The sequence below is a fragment of the Rhinolophus sinicus genome, linkage group LG10, assembly GCF_036562045.2.
Source record: "Rhinolophus sinicus isolate RSC01 linkage group LG10, ASM3656204v1, whole genome shotgun sequence".
Classification (NCBI taxonomy): Eukaryota; Metazoa; Chordata; class Mammalia; order Chiroptera; family Rhinolophidae; genus Rhinolophus; species Rhinolophus sinicus.
In genome coordinates this window covers 60,707,188-60,729,859 of record NC_133759.1, presented here as the reverse complement: position 1 = coordinate 60,729,859, position 22,672 = coordinate 60,707,188, and the positions used below count along the sequence as shown (strand labels likewise).

Below are 22,672 nucleotides of genomic sequence, written 5' to 3'. Positions count from 1 at the left end.
ATATGCTTCCCGTACCTTATCTGCTGTAACCCTCACCACCCACTCAGGAGGCTGCTGTGTGGGTAGAGTTGTTTGGTCACTGAGCTAAGGGGTGGTGGAGTCAGGGCCTGAAGCCAGCTCTCTCAGGTCTATTAGTGGCATGATGTGGACTGTATTAGTTTGCTAGGGCTGCTGTAACAAAGTAACACAGACTGGGTGGCTTAAAAACAGAAATTTATTATCTTACAGTCCTGGAAGCTAGAAGTCCAAGATCAAGTGTGGGCAGGGTTGGTCGCATTGGAGACTGAAGGACCAACCCCTGTTCTAGCTTCTGGGGGGTTGTTTGCAATCTGGCCTTTGGCTTGTAGACACATCACCCTATTCGCTGCCTTCCTCTTGACATAGTGTCCCCGTATGTGTGTGTGTCTCAACATTTTCTCCTTTTATAAGGATGTCTGTCATATTGGACTAGAGCCCACCCTAATCACCACATCTTAATTAATGATATACTCATATGTAACAACTCTATCTCCAAATAAGGTCACATTCTGAGTTACTGGGGGTTACAACTTCAGCACATGATTTGGCCTGGTGGGGGGGGCGGCAAAATTCAATGTGTGATATACACTCAGAGTTTTTCTTTTTTTGCAGCCATTATAATTTTTATCAATGAAATTTTTGATATCGATTTTAGAGTTTTACCTCTGATATGTTTTTTACTAGCAAAAAAACATGTTAATAATTTCATTCATATAAGAATCTGAAGAGACCTCTGACCTCATGCTTCACCCCCCACAGATGTTCTGCTCCCACCCACATATATTACCCATAGAGGGGACTCATCATAAAATATGAAAATATGAAATAAAATATGGAAATATTAAATAATGAGGCTTAGTTACATTTTCAGCAAAAAAGTTAAAGTATTCTTTAAAGTAAGTCTATACTGTAATATTTGCTGTCACATAAAAACTTGACAAGTTTAGGTTGAAAATTATGAAAGACTAATAAAATCAAGGATTTTTATTTTCTGCCCCACTGTTTATCTTGAATAGCGTCAGTATGTTTTGCTTTATTTTTTTAACCTCCCAGCTGGTGGATCTGCTAAAATTGGACTTTTGGGAACTTACACAATTATACCCTGTGTTTAAGTATAAGAGGACCATCCATCCAATTAACACACGAGTCTGAGTTTCCAGAGGGAGCCACTCTTCCCCGGTCTAGGACAATTACGTTTATTGCTTGAAAAACATTGCTTGCTTTCAATGAGACTGCGCATTTCCCCCTGTGATTTGGGCAGATTGCATCATTGTTTTACATGTGGCCTTTTGGAAATGGGTCAATAGAAAAATTTCTATTACCAGAAATCATCCCGTTTCAGAAGGAACTATTCTTTCAGCCCAGCTCACTACTATGAAATAGAAAGACCAAACCCTCACACTTGCCCTAAGACATTACACCAGGGTGTGGATGGTGAGGACACAAACATGCTAAAAGCCAGGGAGAATCTCAGCCCTCACCCAACCACTGCCAAGCTGGAAGCTGGAGTATTAGGGCCTTGAATGTGAAAAGTGGGGCATCTTCTTTATAGAGAGCTACAGATGCTGTTGAAGTTTCAATTTTCTCTGTGGCATTTAAACCGTATGATTTTTTTTTTTAGTGTCAAAGAATAGAAAATTAGTTTTAATTGTTACTTATGAGGCACCATATGGCTACTCTATAATTCTGGCTTCCCGTGGAGCTGCATGTGCATATGGAAAATGAAATTAATTGGAAATCACACCCTGAAATCTATTATTAAGTTAATATAGCTAACAGCTTGTGGGGTGTCCTCATACTCAGCATGATGTCACTGCACAAAACAGCAAGTAACTACAAACTCCTATAGGAGACCAGGAGGGATATACAGAGGTCAAAGGGACGGACATGGAAAGGAAAGGCATTAATAATGGATGCCGCAGCAAACATTTCAGTGCCTCGCTGTCCACACTCTAGGGTAGAGGGGAACAGTTTAATCATAGCCAAATAAATTAATCAGCAGTCTTGTGAATGTCACAGCCAGGGTACGGCTTTTTGTTTTGCCAACTAGTGTTATAGTTAGCTAAGGTCACTCTTGGTAGAATTAGTGACAGTTATTTAAATCGAAGTTCTCAAACTTAGCTGTGTATCAAAATCTACTGAGGAACTCTTAAAAACACTGAACTCTGAATCTTATTCCTGGGATTTTGGTTCATTAGTTCTGGATTTCTAAATTATTAAAAAGTAATAAGAGTTATTCTGATACAGCTCAGCCATGGAGCGTGGAAACCACTGATTTTAGTGATATATCACACATTACTTGATACATTTAAATGGTAAAGTCTAGTGTGTGTTCAGTTTCCCTAATTAGGCTTCCAACTTTAAAATAGAGTAAAATTAGTTAAAATAAAAACATAACCTAAAGTCTGATACTTTGTTTAGTAAATCTAGAGATAGTGAACAATTTGATGTCATATGTGCTTTTTGATGAAATTTGTTCATTTATGTGGTTCTCCTTCCTAAGACTTTCGGCTCATTGAGGGCTCTTTTGTTCATTTTGGTGCTCAAGACACACAGTGGTGGAATCCAATAACTGTTTATAGACTGGGGAATATGAGTGTGAAAAGAGGCAAAGGTGTTCGTTTTTAAGATGAATAACCATATTCTCTTCATTATAGGCATCAGACACAGTCTATATTCATCATAAGTTGATGTTAACAACAGTGTTATATAAATGGCCATGCGATTAGTGATATTAGTCCAACCTTCTGTTTGGTCACTGAGGATAGAATCCATGGAATTGAAACCGAGGGAGATTTTTCCTGGTCTTTATTCCTTATGTCTGTAAGAGCCATGTCTAGAATTCTAGTTGAGAGACCTGTTGATTGGACTTTTTTGGATAAATACCTGTCCAGGTTGGTCTTTGTGCTAGTGGTGGATGGTCTTTATACATGGTGTAAAGGTGCCCCAAGTCTGTATCTCTGAAACCTGCTGTCATTTCTATTTTATCTTCTATAGTTTGTTTGTGCTGTCTCATGCTCCCCACATTACCTGGGTTTTGCATTTGTTCTCCAGCTTCTTTGTGTGTGTTTCTTCCATTCTTTTATTCCTGTTCAATTCCCGCCTTAAGGCAGAGTTGTGTCCAGAAGCTCTTAAATGCTGTGCAGGTATTGTGATGTTGAAAACACCTTGTTATCTGGCCCAAAACATGTTGCCTATGGTAACTGACTGGTTTGGACATAAGGCAGGTTGGGATCTCATTGATGGATCAGAAGGAAGGAAATAATGTTACGGCAAACAAGTGAGGCAGAGACAATGAGAAGACGGATTTGACTGCAAAGCTGAACAAAGCCAAGAAAGATAAGAAGATATGGTAGCATGATTTGTGGCCTGGCCAGCAGAGACCACTAGCTGTCACTCAACATCAGGACTCCTATTTCCTGAACAATGGAGCCCTGAAGTTTTTTTGTTGTTTGATACTTTATTTTGAAATAATTTCAAACTTATGGAGAATTCTAACTACCAAACAACTCCATATTACTTTGATCCAGATTCCCTTACTGTTAACATTTGAGAAGCTACAGGCATGATGCCTCATCACCCTAAACTGTGCATATATTTCACCCAAATCAAGGCAACTCTACCACATCATCACTACTCACCCCCCAAGTCAGGAGCCAGAGCTGGTGCACTGGTGCCATGCAGCCCACAGAGCCCATGGGATCTCACCAACTGTCTCCACAGTGTCTCTTCTTCCCGGAGCCAGGAACGGGGTCAGGAGCAAACGCTGCATTTAATTGTCACTGTCGTGTCCAGCGCAACACGGGCAGTGAGGGTGCGAGAAGGAGCGGTTTGGGTTAAGTTTTTTAGAAAGAAACAAACAGAGACTTAATGCAGTTAAATCTCTGAAAGCCAGGGGTCTCTCAGTCTCAGAGGACTGGAGCCCAGAATATGGCCGACTGGGGGTTTTTATTGAATAGGTATGCAAAAACAAGAGAAAGCAACATTGTTTCGTACACGGTCTCTGAAATCACACATCATAACAGAAAAATATTTATCTCAATCACCCTTTGTCAGTCAACAGCTGAAGCACAAGGTCCCACGATGTCCTAATCAAGGTATGTACCTTCTCAGGGTCAGAAGGGTCAAGTCTCTTATTTTGTAAGTTCCGTTGAGCTAAGGGGAGAGAACTGATCTTTGTTGTTTTTGTAACTTCTCTCACAAACAGGTGCCAGGGAAAAGGCAGAGCCCGCAACAGTTTTTCCCAGGCAGGGGGAAGGGGAGGCAAGGCCCCTTCCCATATCCTTCTAAGGCAGCTCATTGGGGTCCCCACTCGGTTCCGCCTGGCTTAGGTTGTATCTCCCGTGAGATATCTTAACCGTCTTTGGCTGCAAACCATCTTTTGGGGACCAGACAGAGAGACATAAGGTGTAAACATAAGGATGGAACAAAGACCCAGAAAGGCACAGTCTCACAGACTCTTCTTTCCTTAAGGAAAGACATGGGGGGACAGTTGGCTAGGCTGTTGTGTGACTACATGTCACGTCTGTTTAATCTCCTGGGCTCTAGAAGATTTCTGTGGTGTTTTCTTTTTCTTTGAAGTCCTTGTTTAAAAGTGTCCAGGACTTGCTGTCTGTAGAGTGTCTCTCAGCCTGGGTCTACCCAGTGTCCTGCATTCCTGGTAAAAATGCCCTAACAGTCATGGTCAGCTGTTTACAGTAAGTTACATCGGGAAGTATGTGACCTGTCCCACTGACCTTTCTCTACCTGAGATTGTACATTTCCCGTTTGTAATAGATTAGAGTTTTGTGGGGCGCTCTTCTGAGATGACACCAATGTCAAGTTCCCCATCTAACTTGCACCCCCCGACCAGGCCCTTCGCGGCAGCTCCTGCCTGAATCCCTGGTCTCTATGGTGACTGCCAGTTGGTTCTCATTCCCATCTTCTGTGTACATTTATGAGTTGGTGATGTACTGTAAGGAAGAGCTTTTCCTTCTGCCTTTTTTATGTCATCAAGGACCTATGTATGAATTCCTGTTTTATTTAATGGATTGTCATCTGTTCCTAGGTCTTTTTGACATGGTTTCATCATTCTTACTTTCTTGTACACGCTGTCCCTGTTTCAACTTGTACTTCTCTTGTTCTAGCCCTGGTACCAGCCATTTCCTTAAGAAGCCCTGTTTTTTTCCCGGTAGAGATGGCATTTAAAAACCAAAGTGTGGGCATGTGTTGGTGCTCTTTATTGTTGAGTTGTCATTGCTTTTAGACCACTTCAGGGAATAGTTGGGTGTGTATACACACATATGCACACAAACATATATGTATATATACACACACAGATGCATATGTAAATATATAAAATACATGCATTCATTCTACTCTACATACACATTTACTTATACACCATACATCAATAACCATTTCTTTGTCTACATATGTTACCAAAAACATTGTGTTTATGTCAGTACCTCCAATTCCAATTCTAAATCCTAGCGTCCTTTCTAGCCTCCCATGTTTCTGCATTTGGAAATACTTTCTCCAACAGTGAGAAACCTGGCTCTCCTTATCTTCATAAATACTTATCACCTCAGTTTATTGTAACCTGTCCATACGGCCAATTTCCTAACTATGCTTTCTGCGCCCCACCCCCATACCCTCCAGCATCTTCGGCTTTGGGGTGCTGTCAGGTATGCCGCTGACGTGTCTGTGAGGCACCCCCCCATCTCACTCACTCACACTGTACTCAGGCGCCAGCAGGTCTGCTGCCAGTACTCTCTGACACTTCCCTTTCTGCCCCAGCACCCTTTGTTCTCAGGTGTCAGAGGACTCCGCAGTTCTTCACCAAATACATGGTGGCCTGGAGTGAAGACATTTCCCAGTCTCCCTTGTAGCTGGTTGTGGACTTGTGATTTAGGTCCGGCCAAGGGCAGACCAGGAAGTGGAAGTGATATGATGAAGGACTGTGGTGGTTGTAGACTGGTGACACTAGTTCTTAACAAGTCACCTCGGGACATTATATGAGAGAAAAATAAACTCCTATCTTATTTAAAGTTTTGTAATTATTATTTAAAACTTTTGGTCCTTCAACACCTAACTAACCTAATTGAAACAAACATTACTCCTGCTAGCGAAGAAGGAAACACAAATAATTCTGAATTCCATTAGGCAGTAAGGAGACGTTTTAGACGTTTTGTGAAGGAGGCCAGCACCAAATTTACAGAGGTACAGTGATGCTGAATTTAATCTCCCTAGGTCAAGTGACAGAAGTTATAGAAGCTGAAAAGAATTACAGGAGAATATAAACGATCTTATGGAATGGCATTCAAGGTTCACAAACAATAAGGAGACAACTAAAATTCCTAAAAAGCTAAGAAAACAAACTAAACATTCATGCAGTAAGTGAAGGTACTAGCTGAAGCCCTACAGAGTGGCTGACTTGGTCTGCTGGAATCAGGTGGAATTTGGCAGAATTAGGTGGTGGTATATAACCTGAGAGAGCCTGGGTTATACATAATCTGCAAGACCACGCTGCTTAGTGGGGTGTGTGTCGGGGGTGTCTCCATTTTTCTCTGCAACTATTAAAAATAGTTCCAACCTGTCTATTAGGAGCACATGAAAAGTCCCTTCCAGTCCAGCTAAGAGGGTGACCTCAGTTCCTTGGATTTGTGACCTCTTCCATGACATGGGATTTAAAAAGTGTTTCCTTAGTTGTTATGTTACTTTCAACTCCAGGTAGATTTAGAACTTAGTTAAACAGATGAGGAAAATTTGAAATCAATATGATTAATCCTAACCAATTGTTAATTATCTGCATATATTTTTTAATTGATATGTTTCTAATGTTAAAATAATTTGGCACATTAAAGTAACTAACAGTAGATATTGATTCCACTTTATGTGTTTTCAATTGTGTAATTGACATTACTGTTGTAATTTTTATGTTGAAAGATAAGGATTTTGACAAAAATTATGAACAGTACTGTAATACTTTTAAAGTTCACTAACTTTTATTTTAATTTGTTAGGGAATTATTGGTGCAATTTAATATTTGAGAAAGTTGCTTGTTGGGTCAAACAATTGAAGTGCTCAAGAAAAAAATGGATATATATGATTATAAATACAGTTTAAAATGTTAAAGAAAATTAAATTTGTAAGTGATACTGATTACTGAAAGGGAATTTAATGTGTCCAACTGGAATTTTTTGAACATTAATCAAAAGTCCCCTTGAAAGTGAATGTTAAAATTTTAAACTTATAAGTAGAATGATAAGAATTACAAGTTGAACTCAAAGGCTCATGAAAGAAAAAAGATTTCTAAAAAGTTGTCACTTTACTACAGCAAATATTTAAAACTACAAATGTGCTCTTTGCAGCAAAGCCTCCCTATCGTGTTTCCCTGAAAATAAGACCTAGCCAGACAATCGGCTCTGATATGTCTTTTGGAGCAAAAATTAGTATAAGACCCTGTCTTATTTTACTATAAGATCAGGTATATAATATAATATAATATAATATAATATAATATAATATAATATAATATAATATAATATAATATAATATAATATAATATAAGTAATATAATATAATATAATATAACATAATATACCGGTTCTTATACTAATTTTTGCTCCAAAAGACGCTTTAGAGCTGATTGTCCATCTAGGTCTTATTTTCGGGGAAACAGGGTAGGTCTCCCAAACACAGTGACACAGGGACTGTTCCCTGCTGCAGTGGCCGTAACCAAAGATGTGTGGTGGGCAAGACTATAGTCCTGGCAGGGACCGGATGCCAATCAGCTCGTTGTCAGAGCTGATTTCTGGTGATACTGCCTGGGCAGCTGGGGAGGTGGGGGAATGTCAGCCCTCAGCAGAAGAGCTGTTGCCCTGGGCAGAGATAACATTCACATTCCCGCCCCCCATGGTTGGGATGGAAGGTCTAATAGAAAAAACATGGCCTGGAGGTCACACTCCCAACAAGTCACATATTGTCCTTTGAACTGCAGTATTTTCAACTGAATACTGGGGACAGTGATTTCTACATATGGGATTATTGGGAGGTTTAGAGATAATAGATGTGAAGCACCCAGACACATTGCTTGTCATCTAGCAGGGGCTCAAGCAGTGGTTGCATTTGTTAGAAGAAGATGTGAAGGTTGACAGATTGTTTAGGAACTGTTTGGGGCCAGATCAGAGGGTGTGAGACATAAAACCCACATTCATTATTCACATGCCATGTTGCCAGGCCTTGTTCAAAGTCTTTACATGGATTGCATCCTTGAATTCTCCCCATAAACTGTGAGATATTTGCTATTACCCTTTCCATTTTATAGGTTAAAAACACTGAGGTTTAGAGAGGTTAAGTGACTTAAAATTTTACACAGCTCAGTAGGAGGTGAATCAGAATTTAAATCCAGGGTCCCTAATGCTAGACAGTGGGCTCAGGTTTATACTGTTGGATTCCTGTGTCAGCGACATCCCTGTCTGAATGAACAATACTGCAGAGAAGGCAGGGCCACAACTGCTCTGTGACTGTCTCATCCCATCAATTTGGACTGCTGTCTTTTCTCACATGCATTATATAAGTATTGAGGAAATACACTAATGGAGTAGGTGTGGTTTTATTACAGACGGTCAGGTAAATAGAAAATAAAGGGAATTATCCTTGAAGCTACAAATCCTTGTGAGCTACCCGATGGGTGCCCTTTCATATTGCTCAAAACAGGAGGTGTTTGTTGTTGCTGTTACTGAGTCATCATTTTTTCTTCATTTTAATTGGCAGAGCCCAGAAGTCATCAACAGGAATTCTGGTTGGATTTGAAAGTGGGTGGCTTGCCTCATCTCTGACCACTGTCACCTCACCCACCTCCTGATATCTTTCTTCTCCCAGACTTGAGTGGGTGAGGGGAACGGCTGGCCATGCTCAGGTCCCAAAGGTGGACCGTCAGCTCTGGCTGGATCCTGTGCTCTGGAATTTACAATGTGACTTTGGACAAAGGACATCATTTCTTTGAGCTTCCGTGTCCTTGCTCTCTAGGAATGGTGTGTCCTGCAGAGGGCTGATGTAAACACTGAATGACATGAGGTGTGTAACGTCCTTTGAACAGTCCTCAGTGGGTAGTCAGTGATGAACAGCAACAACTCCAAGCACCACAGTAACAGTAGCAGCCCTAGCAGTAGTGGCACTAAAGGACAGATAACTGTGTGTCCTAACGCTGATGAACAGAGCACCAGCCAAGCTCAGTGTCCAGCTTGCTTCCCAGCTCGCTCTCCCTCCCCTGCAGGCTGCCCCAGGGCTGAAGCAGCCCCAGCATCGGTGCTAGGGGAGGGAGGACGTGCTGGTACAAGCCTCAGCCTGCTAATGAGGCCTGGAGTTGAGCAGCTCCAGATGGAGTTAAGTGACATGGTCTCTGCCAGGAAACGTGGCGGATGGGCCAGGGCCTCACGGCAACCGTGGATATGAAAAGGGAGCCAGGCAAAAAGCAAGGAAGCATGTAGGCTTTGGAACTAAACAAACTATTCAAATATAAATAAAAACTGTGTGCATTTGTGGCAGGGGACTCGGATCAGGGATCCAGAGATACCCAGTTAATTTACAAAAGTGATGGTCTGTCTGGGAGGTGGCAGGTTAGTGCTAAAGGTCTAAAGATTTAAATGTTGTCATTTTCATCACTCCATCACTTGAAGGCATCTGACCCTTTTTAACTTGTTGTGAACTCATATGTTCTCATCATCAACTATGAGCACATTTTATGTATCATTTCTGAATGACTAGAAAAAAATACAAGACAGGTATTTTTTGTATTCTTAACACTTATAAAGGTCAGTATTAGTAGATGTATTATTATAAAAGTTATTTTGCTCAATGCACAGCATTTTCATCACTGTCATCATTGTCTACCATTTACTTGGTACTTATGATCAAGTTTAAGCATAAGCAGTCCAAGTAAGTATAAGCCAGGCACTCACTGTAAGTACTTGACATACTTTTTTTTTTCTCACTTAATACTGATAGCGACTCTGAAAGGTAAGCACTATTTTTACCAACTTTATTTTATAGATGAGAAAATTGAGGCTCTGTTTTCCTGCCAAGTAAGGGGCAAAGCCTGTGTCCTAACCCAGAGCCACCTGGCCTGTGGCTCACGGACTTCTCCATTCATCTCCAGTATGTTTTCTTTTTTTGGAGGGACTTACGGAGGTGGTGAATTTATGTACCTAGGAAGGACGTGTTTTAACAATTCCGCGTGTATATATCCAAATGCTGGAGCTGGGAGGTACCTCGAGGGGGCGCTTCACCCCATTATGTCCCCCTTAAGGAAACATATTTGAGGCACAGTGATTTGTCCTGAGTCTCACAGGGATGACACCCAGGCTGCCCACATGGGCCGGAAACAGCTAATTCTGGCGGCACAGAGGAACACCAGTGGCTGGCTTTGAACCCGAGAGGGGCAGTGTTTTGCTCCTATCCATCCTGAGTCACTCCTGTGAAATGACGCGGTGGTGGTTAGCCCAATAGAGCCGAATGGCAGTATTCTGTGTACGTCTCAGGCACAATACAATCATCATAAGCTCATTTAAAAAATAACTTTTATTTCTTCCGCTATTTTCATAAGTAATACATGTTCTTTGTAGCAAATTTGCAATTAAAAAGAAGAAAAAGTTACCCATCATCTACTCCCCTCCAAATAATCAGTTGATACTTTAGTATATTTATTCCTAATTTATCCTTAGTATATATGTTACATATGTATACATGTACATAAATTTAATGGTATATATTTTGTATTATAGCAAGCTTCCCCCACCCCACGCCCCCACTTAGCAGTGTTATTGTTACTGTTCTTACCAGGTCAAATAAACATATTTTATTTAAGTCTTAAAATAGTTTTTCTCATTATAAATGATATAAGTAGTCACTTTAGGAAGTACAGGTAATATCAAAACTATCAAGAAGAAAGTAAAAATTATTTGAATCCCCAACCCCTATAGATAACCAATGTTGATGGGGGCTTTATATCGTTTCAGACTTTTTTTTTAAGGCATTTATATCTGTATTTCTAAAGTTTGCAAGAATAATATACTTTAGTTTGTAACACAGATGTTTTGGCTTTTATATTCTGTAAAATACTTTCTGGTTTTTTATTTCAAAAACCCTGCCGGCTTATCAAAAGTCTGGATTCCACCAATGTTAAGCTTTAGGCAACTGACAGTGACATTGACAACATAGAAAAGCTTTGGGTTAAAGACCGTCATTTTCATCCCTTTATCACTTAAGATCAGACCAAGGCTCCAAGCATCATCCTGGCTTTTCTGGAGGTTGCAAGTATCCCCAGGAGAATTAACCTTACCGTTCAACATGGGATAGTCACACCAAAATACTAGGACAGACGTGGTACAAGGAAACACCTTTGTACAACTATTATTGAGTTTCCTCTCAGCTTGCAAAACATCACTGCTGTAAAAATTCATGTTTTAAATAATTAGTTGTTTTCTAAAAGTTACGAATGCTCATGGTAAAAAAAAAAAAAATCCCTTGTGAAATCAGTGCTTTGGGTATCATTGACTCTTAATTAGGAATGTTTCCAGCAGGATTCTGATTTAGAGGTGAGGGTGCTGATTCCTTTTCACATACATCGCACAGGTGCAGATCTCCTGGGTGCCACTATAGGCCAGGCATTAGGAGACGATCTTTGTGCTGAGGTGTACAAATATAGCATTTTGTGATGTGTAGTTTCAGTGAAAATTCAGTAACAAACTGTACATCCCTACTGGCAATGCCAGTCCTATTTATTTTGTACTAAGGACACTCTTACAATACAAGTATGTTCTCAGAAACAATAATGTATTTCTCGATTGAGATTTGAGTCATACAGGTATATGCATTTGTCAAAACTCATTGAACAGTACACTTCAGATTTGGGCAATCACTCTATGTAAATTTTATTGCTCCTCAAAAAGGAACTATAGACAAATATCAAACTTTAGTTACTGATATGTGTGCTAAAGCATTTAAGGGCAACAGTGCTGCTGTTTGCAACTCACTTTGAAATGCATGAAAAAATAAGAAGTGCTGCGATGGATGGAGAGATAAGTGATAGAGCAAATGTCGTGGAGTGTTTGCAGTTGTAGAATCTGGGTGGTGAATATGTGGATGTTTACTCGTTCAATTTTTATATATGATTGGAGATTTTTCAATAATGATGCTCTATGTGAAGAGGTTAAAGCATAATCTCTAGAATATCTTATTAGCTTAGAAATCCTGACTCTGCTTCTTGGAGCTGTGTCACTGGATGGTGCGATCTCAGCTGGGTTATTTGTTAAATGTGGACAAGGAACATACTGAGCGCAAATCTTACTCCATAGTAAGCTCCTAACAAACTCTGTGATTATGATTTCACAATGCAAAGTATGTGATGTTTATAAATGAATGATCGTAGGCTGAGGGCCCGCTATGTGCTTGGGGTTCGCATTTGGTCATTTTCAGGAGAAGGAGATGATCTCATTCTGTATCATGCTGTGCACGCTCTTGAGTAGAAACTTTCACCCTGAAAAAGATGTGAGGGGTGTGGTTAGCGAAGCCTAGACTGGCTTCATGGAGTTGCACAGAACACCTCCCTGGATCTCTGGAGCCCCCTCGGCATGGCATCTCCTTTGAACTGGAAGGGACTTTAGACGAGCGGTGGCATCTGCTCTGTTAGAGTTTGTAACCATCCTGAGTCCATGTTAATTTAGTTGCTTGTAAAAATTGCTCCCTTTGCTTAAGGCTAGGCCATCTCCTGTTTTTAGCTCTGTGGACAAGTGTCCTGGGAAATTCTAGGGTAACAAGCTCTCCTCCCCTCCACAGTTGAATCATGTTATGCTTTATGACAGCTGTTCCAACCTCGTGCTGGAAAGCAAGAGAAAGGATGAGCTGGGATTAAGGATACCAGTGCTAGGGGACAAAAGGAGTATTTCAAATCATTCTGTGGGGGTGCCATTTACTTCTGGATGTCTGATAGCATGCTGCTGGAAGCTAAGTGGAAAACAGTAAAAAACTATGGTGTTAAAGGAGAGCGTGGGATATAGAACAAATACTGGCCGCATTTTGAAAGGGCAGTGAGCTGTCAGTGGGTTGGAGTAGACTTACTCGTGTATGCTAGCTTCCCAGCTGCGATAACGAAATGTGAATCTTGACATAAATATTTTACAATGATTGGGATTTCCAAAGGTACGCTGAAAGGGTTGGTCAAGTGTAAAACAGGACTTGATTTGTCTGCCATGCTAATACCACTGGAAAACTATTTAAAAGCTGCCAGAATTTCCTTTTAGTTTTACCAGATATGGATGCCAGCTAGCTCTTGGGTATTTTCCTATATTGTATTAGGTGTTACGATTCCAAAGTCAACTCAACAAAATTTTATTATTATTTTCCCCAAGAAGTAAAATACACACAAACTTGTTAATTCCTTAATTTTCTATTTATAACACTTACCCTGGCTCCCTCCTGTATGAATTCTTGCTCAAACCATGCATTTTTAAAAAAGATACACAAAGTCCCAGAAGAGACCACCCTAGCTTGAATGCTTCAAAGATAATCAGAAATGTTTTGTTCTGAAGACAGTCCAAGAAAGCAGGGCCGGGTCTTGTGGCTTCTGAGGTCAGATACAGAGCAGGTTGTTAACTCACAGTGGTTAGAGTTCATAAGTCCTGATTTGGGAGTGGTTTTGAGGAGGGTGTGATGGACGTGGGATTTGAAGTCAGTGCTGAGCTGTCTGGCTGTGGAAACTGAAGTTAGTCATCTCAGAGGTGACTATGCCCCTAAATAACCTGGAAGCTTTACAAGGCAGGGACTGAGGGAAGGTACAAGTGCAGGAAGGAGGAAGGAGGGAGGGAGGAAGAAAAGAAAGAAGGGAGGAAGGAAACCAAAGAAAGCTAGCATAGAGAGAAAGGACAGAATAATTCTCAGGCCTTCACAGCCCTTGAAAGTCAGCCAAATATAAACTCTTCTCAGTTCACTGAAATTGCACGGTTTCATCCTCCAGGATGCAATCTAAAGTCCTCTGTGTTTAACATTCAAGCAATAGATTTAGATTTCAGACACAATGAATGGATCAGGACAGGCAATAAAAGAGCAAGACATTGCAATTTAAAACTCAGTGCAATTTGAAAGTGACATAACAATTTATTCTGGCCCTCAGTAGATGTGTGTATCGTGGGCAAGTGGTTCTGAGATCTTTCATCTCTCTTGAGGTAGGTCATTCCTGGCTTCTGCTTAACTCCAGCGTGTCATCAACCACTTTAGCACTTCAAAATAGAAAATAAAAACCTCCTAGGTTCCGTTTGATGGCAATATCACCAGGCCATCGTTGGAGTTCTGTATCTCTGTCATTTGGAATTGTAGCAAATTTTAAGTTGGCAATGTCTGTTTATTTGTGGGTTAGGAGGGGCTGGACCTCCTGTACTTTATAAATGCTGCTGTTAACGTCTTAGTTTGCATCTCATGGACTCCTTGGAGAGCTTTGATAGGTGCCCTGTTTGAGAGTTAGCTTACCAGGTTGGGGGCTTTTTTAAGACCACCATGATAAAAGTATTAGAGATCTTAAGCGCACTTAGGGTAAAATAACTAAATTTAACAAAGACCATGAATGTGTATTTCTATGTATGTGCTGTTCTTGTATATAGGGTGAAAGGAACCAATGTTTTGCCACCCTGAAGCTGCCTTTTTGGGATATTGATTTTTAAACTGTTTATTAAGTAATAAGACTTAGAAGGAAGCTTGGAGCTTCCTCCCAACTTTTCTGCCCAAGGGATTCAGACAGAAAAACCTGCTTAAGGAAGGAGGCTTGGCTTACTCACACTAAGAATTTTCATCCTAGCATTAGTGCAGAAGACTCCAAGCCTTGTTAGCTGGACACCCCGTGTCCCATGGGTTCTGAATGGCCCGGCAAGACCCTCCCTGCCGTGTATGTTCCTCTCTTCCTCAACTACCTGTAAATTGGCCATTCTCACTTTGGAAATCTAATACTCCTCCTTCCTTTTCTTCTTTGTCCAAAAATTTCTTATATACCCAATGTTGCCTCACAGTCTTTGGAATTTTCATGTTTATGTGCTTTCCCCCCACACATGTATTAAACATTTGATTTTCTCCTGTTAATTTGTCTCAGTTAATTTGATTATTAGCCCAGCTAGAAGAACTTAGAGGGTGGGAAGAAGAGTATTAATTTTTTTAGCCCCCACCAGAGAAATAAACTTTAATATGTAGAGGTTTTCTGAATATCTGAAATAACAAATTTGAGTGATTCTCAGTGCTGAAACCTGGCATGCCTCACTCCTTTGTTTGAATTGTGCTACAGTGATTTCTAATTTAAGTGGATGACTTAGTTGTTATCCCTCCCTGTTTCTGTCCCCCAGCCCTCTTTGCCTGGAAGACTCTCAGCTCTTCTTTGTGACACCGATCAAATACTCTTCTTTTTATGGCTCTTCTCCCTTTTGTAACTAAGCTTGACTTGATACCACTTTGCCTTCTCACTGTACTTTGTTCTAAATATTTATTATAGCATTCACATTTTCAATAATTATCTGTTTATCTATTTCCTCCATTAGATTTTGTTTCTGGAATACAGTGACCACTTTTTTTAAAATCTTTGAATCCCCACAGTAGATGTTTTAGATGTGCTCAATAGATGTTTTAAAATGGCAAAACACAATTTTCTGCCACTCTCGATTTTCTTGCATGACACTCTAGGAGGTCATGAGCTGTGTTTCCGGAACAGTCTTCTGAAGGCCTCCCTAGATATAGGCACCCCTGACCCAATATAGTAAAATTATGAAGGCTGATACAGAGAGGAATACTTAAATATTTAAGATAAACTACTATGGATGACTACCTACGTTTTTACTACATTTTAAACTTTTACAATTATTTATTTGTATGACAACACATGATAATTGCATAAAACATCTAAATCATTACTGAAAAGATAAAATGTTCCACCCATAATACTACTCCCTAGCCCCTTAAGATAACCTCAGTTTATAGTTTTAGTATTATCCGTTTAGATTTCATTATGACTATTCACAAATGTATTTATTTTTTAAAATATTAATCATTAAGTTGTGTTTGAAGCTTAGAGTGTATGTAGGCATTTTCCCAAGTTCATACATAAAGATATACTTAATCATGGTTAAGATGTATATTATATATATATATATATATATATAATATATATAATATATACAAATATTATATTATTTCATTATGTAGATATATAAAATTTATTTCCCAATCCCGAATGTCCAAATGCTGATGAACATTTTGGTTGTTTTCAGTGTTTCACTATTATAATTACTTTGCAGTGAAAATCCTTATTTCTGCAGTTGATTTTTATCAAAGATAGATTTCTCTACCGCACAGTTTTTTGTGAGCTTTGAGCACGTAGACCTCCTGTCTTAGGTCACACATTCCAGATGCTCCTTAAGCAGCATGAATTTCTCCGGAGCATGGAACAGTGCCCAGTCCTATTCCTTGATTGGCACTGGGCTCAGGAATCTGTGTGAGGGATTTTGAACGTTCTCAGCAATTGGGGAATCAGACATATAATGGGCCTGAGAGTGGATGTCTCTAAAGAGCAGAGGTGATTAGCAAGGTAAGGGCTCCTGCAAGGTGATCTCTGTGAGTGAGGAAAGGAGACTGCTGGGCGGCAGGGGCTGCAGCTCTGAGGACACAGGGGTCTCAGGTTTAGGATGAGGTTGTGCCTCACTGGAGAGTGTGTCCCCTCTGGAATAGATACTCTGCTGCAAAGGGAAAAGCTCTGTCACCAGGGGCTGAGCCACTCTGCTAGGGGAGCTGGGTCCTCTGAAAGGACGCACTCACGAGAAGCTGAGGGAATCTTCTTTGATGGTGGAGAGGGAGCAGCCTAAGGGAAACAGTGGTGTGGGCAGTAGATCCTGGGCAGCAGAATGAGGATGGTCACCAGACAGCGGAGCGGGCTCCAGACAGATTCCAACAGATTCCAGAAAGATGAGAGCATCTTTCACCAAAAGGAGGGCCAGTTAGAGGAAGTGACTTACGTAAGAGGAAATAGGGAAAAGATGAAGATTTCTAATCGAAAAGATGGGAGATCTCAGAATACTAGTAATATGACTGTGAAAGTGAAAGAAACATCTTTAAATATGGGTGCAATATTTGTGTTACATACATTTTAAATTTCAGAGTCATCCCTGTTGACTGAAGATAAAACCTTTGTGAGTTTATCTTCCCATATCAGTTCTGGGTATTGCCACGTTTTATTCCCATCTTGTTTGTCACTGGTCAAGATCAATCAGAGATCCCCTTTTATGTCCCTGTTATCAGGTAGTTTCCAGATGTCTGTTGCTAAAGGAGGGATTTGCCCTCGCCAGGATGTGTTCTCCAAGTCTCCCACAATTGTGTAAGCTTTAATTCCTACAGTTAATCCTTTATCCATAACTCAGAGTGTTGCTGCTTCTCTAATGGAACCTTGATTGGATGCGTCTTTGGTGTGAAAATCAGAACAAAAAAAGAAAAAAATTTTTTATAGCTGGTTTTCCTTTATCCTTCCCCTTCAAATGTACCACAAAATACAGTAGCAATGCTCGTGGTGTTCATAACTGCTTTTCATTTTCCATGCCTCTTTCTAGGATCTGCTGAAGTTACAAATGTTACACAGATCCCTTTATTAATGTATATCATTAATCCATCCTGCAATCTGTATTAAACACAGTAGATTTCTTTTGGAAATTTCTCCTAAAAAAAATTCTCATTTTTCATTTGCAAAAAGATTTGTTTAATATCTTATGGTTGCAATCTTATAGTACTAGAAATTCTTTGATTAACTATAGGTACCTTAATAAGATCACAGGGTACTTTTACCATTAGTGTTATGATGTTCTATCCTTAATTTTTCTTACAGAAATATATATTTTAATCTTATAGGCAAAATGTAAGATTGCTTTATTAGTACTAGACTATAGAAAGAGTAAGATATGACAACTGAATTGAGCCTGTCTGGAGGTAATTTTTATCTTGCTTTAAAATTTTTATTACCAACGAAGTGTGTATTAATGGTTATGAATGTAATTAACAACAGTGACAAAATCAGACGAGTAGGCTAATTTGTCATTATAGATTTTAATGAAGCCTATAATGCAGTAATAAATAAACAATATTTTAAAGAGTATGGCGATATGTAAAAACAATGATTTATGATACTTTAGGAATTTTTATAGGAACTAAAATTAAAATTTTTCTCTTGAAAACAAAAGCATGTTTTGTCTTGAGGTAATAATATTATCTACTTTATAATCAGTAATCTGTTCAAAGTGGCATTTTCATATACCCACACTATCCAAATGAAGGAATTATTTTAGATAATAAGAAATTAATTGGCCACCATATTTACTAGGAAATTTAAGATTTAAGACTCACGTAAAAAGCCTTATCAGTAAAGGATTTCTTAATATGAAATAGTGTCTCCCTGGAAAACTTCCTGTTTGTGTCACAAAACCCTGGTCCTAGAGATGATCCTAGTTCCATCTTTGACTTATATTTGAAAATCACTGTTAGGTATGTGCAATTTTAATCTTTGGTGGGTAGCAGCAGTCTGATGGAGAGCCAAGTATCTCTAACCCTAATTCAGTCAAGAGATGTGACCAATAGTGAAACAGATTATTCTGATGTTTTGTATGTTTGAAATTCTCTATCCCAACATTGGTGAGCCCATGTGCGATATGTTGAAAGTTGAAATAATTGTTTTAGGCTCAGAGATGCCATTGGGTTTATGGAAAGAGCCACTACAGTGACCTACTCCCAGTGACCTAGTTACAATTTGAGGAAATAGGAATCAGTCCTCAAGAGATATTACAGTAATGACTGAAGATGGGTTATTCTCCAATTTTAAGTTTGGGTTCTGGGGTCATAATGAAAACGCAGAAGTTAGCTCATTTTCATTGGGAAATTGGCACTTAGGCTTCTAACTTGTCACCCTATAATTATGTGTTCTTTTTAAAGTTTCATTTTTCTCTAATATCTTTGACTCATCTTTTGCCTCACCCTCCCCTTTCTCCTTGCCTTATAGCAATAGGTAAACCTGAAATACATTTTAACTTTCTCAATTAAGAATTCTATCAAACCTCATGAAAGGTGGTCGCCATGCTAGCTATTATACCATGCAGTTGTACTGAAAACTGAATATTCCAATTTTGCTGCAGTCAGTGAACCGTAGAAATCATAGTTCCTCCAACAATTCCAATGGTATTGACTTGAAATCGATGACGATCATAGCAGTCGTCTCACTGCAATGTCAGTGTAAATTGTGCTGCATCCTGCGTTTAGAAAAGTAGTATATTTTTGAAGACAGCAATGCTGAATAAAAACCAGTTTGGTAACACAAATATTCATTTCATCACTAAACTGTTTAAAAAAGATAGTGGAAAATAGCTTCTTTTTATCAAGATTCTTGATAAACATTTTCAGATATTTACCATGGTCTATTTGCTTATGGTTCCAAACAATGTCATGTGGACAATATGTTGCATAAATATGCTGTCTGAATGGCATCTCGAAAAAAACAAAGTGAACCAACTTTACAAAGCTTGCCTAATTAAAAACATTTCTTATTTATTCTATATAGGTTATGCTTTCCTTAATGAATTTAATTTTTTTCCTTTTATGTTTAATAATGCTTCCAAGAATGTTAATTACCCAGCATGGGACTATTGGAGGACTATAAAATTTGCTATAAAACTGTATTATTATAATTAGAATAACATTTGTGGTAAAAAATGAGAGGAAATCACTTGAGAAAGCGTTATTTTAATGCAGCTAATAGAACTAAACAAGTCCAGGGTGTGGAATGTTTTTAGGCTTCCTAGATGGCTATAAATATTGTTCTCTTAACTGATAAGGTATTTGACAGTCTTACAGAAGTTTATCAAGTATGTCCCTTGCAGTGCTTTTTCTCCTAAAGTATGTATAAATGATAGTAAACAGGTTCCCATCAAACCTGAGTGGAAGGCTAGCCATGAACACTGCTGCTTATTAGAAACTTGCGAGGAAAGGAACAAAATACTAAAATGAATGCATTGCATAATATTTTGGCTACTGCATACAGACATAGTTAAGCGCAAGGAATTTGGAGGTATACAGACCTGGATTATAACACTCAGAGTCCAATAATATGGTTATCAATGTATAGATAGGTATAATCTGTTTCCATACAAAACCTATTACAGTAATTTTTTTTTTCTTTCCATCTCCTTTTAGCTTATTATCTTAAAATATGGTTAAGCCATTGTGGGGGCAGAGCCCCAGAAAGTAATTTCCAGGCTCTCGGCCTCACATAGACAGGTGCCTGGCTCAGGTAGTAAATGGCCATCAATGTGATTGGATGGCCATCAGCTGTGGCTAGTTGGCCGTCAGCTGTAACCAGTGAGCCATTGGCCACTAATATAACTGCTGTGGCTACACTAGCAGAAGGAGAGAAAGAATGGGGGCTAGCAAGAAGATGGTGGCTGGGCTGGCAAGTGTGGATCCAGCCTCCATTGAGAGTATAGTGCCACCAGAGAGAATATAGTGGTATGACTCCCCTACTTGTGGCTCCGTGGGTGTTCCTTTTTGGCCTCACCATGTCCTGCATCCTTGTGTGGGGAGCGGGAGCAGAGACCCCGCCAGCCGCCCCCCACCGGACGCCCTGCACGACAAATGGCGCAGCGAGCAGGGTCTCCCGCACGACAGCCATCTTATGTATTCAGACAAAAGCTGAGTGTTGTGTATGGGGTGTTCTTTTCTAATTCTGTTGGGGGCTAGGGCGGTAAGGTTAAAAAAGAAAAAGAAAAAAACCTCCCAAATGAATTTTTGGAGAAATCAGATCTTTAAATAAAATGGAAATAATGACATTAAGTGTGAATCGACTTGGTAAATACTGAATGAAAAGGCTAGATAGGATTTGGTCAGTAGGATTTGGTCACTTTACTTAATTTTTAGTACCTTGATTAAAAGAACCGCATATATCAAATTGCTGCATGTGAATTTCCCTCAAGATGAGAAAAACTCGCTTTACTTTGTGCTGCTAACCTTCTGTACTGATTAAGTACTGGAGATCTGACCAGAAGCGATGATTGTAGTGAACTTATTTTTGTACATGGATCATTTCCTTTCCCTTTTTCTATTTGCCTGACCTAATATATGTCTCCACAGTGTTGGAAGTGGTTGGTTAGACTACCAAATGGGTCACATGGAGTCCTTTGACATGACACATGGTCAAATAGTGACACACGTGATTGGCAAAGCTTCGTGGAGGCAACAGCTGTGTTTCTTGATGGTTAGTGCCTAAAGCTGATCAGTTGGCCTGTGTAGTGCCAACTAACAGTGACCAATTAGGTATTCTGTCTGGCTTTCAAGTTTTGCTGCTAGAAAGCTTGGAGAAGAAAGCATTTCTTTCTTCCGATGGCAAGGATATGAAAACTGCTAATGGCAATGGAATGCAGGTTATCCTTTTAAAAGAATTTGAAGAGATCACAATTAGAAATTTGAGTAGACAGGAAAAAATGTTTTTTCCACTTGATGTCTTAAAAAGAGATATAGGGAATATCTTCCTGTCTGCCACTATTTTGGCTGATTACAATGACGATAGCTATCGTAATTTGGCTATTTTTTAATGTGTTAGCTGTTGAGATAAGCGCCTTTTCTAACACTATAGATTAGTATGCCCATTTTACAGCCAGGCTGCTACTTTTCCCTTTCTGAGCCTCCGTCTCCTCTTCTGTACTACGAAAGTGACAGGCGGACTGGGAGATTGTAACTTGGGTCTGTTTAACTCCAAAGTCCTCGCTCATGTCACTGTCTTACATGCATTAGCCTAAGAATTCTGGTTTACGCAGTTCCTTTCCTGGTCAGTTTCTGATAATGAGTGGTCATCACAGCTTGTCTTCTACTCAGTTTGATGGAAAGCCATTTATAATAAGACTTGGTTTGACTGATGTTATGATGGTTCACATCAAGGGCAGAAACAATTGTTGGGGAGAGTATAGAGCACCACAAAGAAAGAGCGTTTGAGAGAAGGTGAGCCTGGTTTTCTGAGTATAAGCAAATACAGGAAAAAGGAGGACCAACAAATGAAGACGAGGAACTTTAAAAATCTTGTCTGCATCAGCTGGATTGACTGTCTTACCCAGTGCCTTCATAGTGTCATCCTTCTGTAGTGCCCAGTTCCTTCATGATAAAACCCTCTCTGGCTCACTCTGTACTTTGCCTGCTTGCTGCCTGCGAGTAACGAGAACATCAACAGTCATAGCCAACATAGCTCTCATGAATGGTGGCAGATACCAACAATTTATTTTTACCACCTCTGCTCAGGTGGAAATAATCCTTTTGAATCTTTACAATATACAAAGGTAATACATGAACTATTGATTGTGGCAATAGTCTTTCTTTAGTCATGAGTTTCAGGCACTTGAGATAAAGCAGTCACATGCATTTATCTCATTGAATTTTTAAAACAATCTTTATCATCATTTCACAATCAAGTAAACTGAGTTTCAGAGATATTAAGTAACTTGCCCAATGTTACACAGCTCAGTAAGGGTATATGGCTGGATTAACACCTAAGTCTTGGATTCTAAACCTGGTATGGTGAACCAGAAAACCATTAGAGCCTTATAGAAGATTGTCAGACTTAGTTCTC

At 39.5% G+C, this 22,672-nt stretch overlaps 1 protein-coding gene across 1 annotated transcript in view; it reads left to right on the top strand.

Moving 5' to 3' along the window:
• Positions 1-22,672, top strand: part of SUCLG2 (succinate-CoA ligase GDP-forming subunit beta) — a 253,425-nt gene that overhangs the window by 100,557 nt on the left and 130,196 nt on the right. The window lies entirely within an intron of this gene.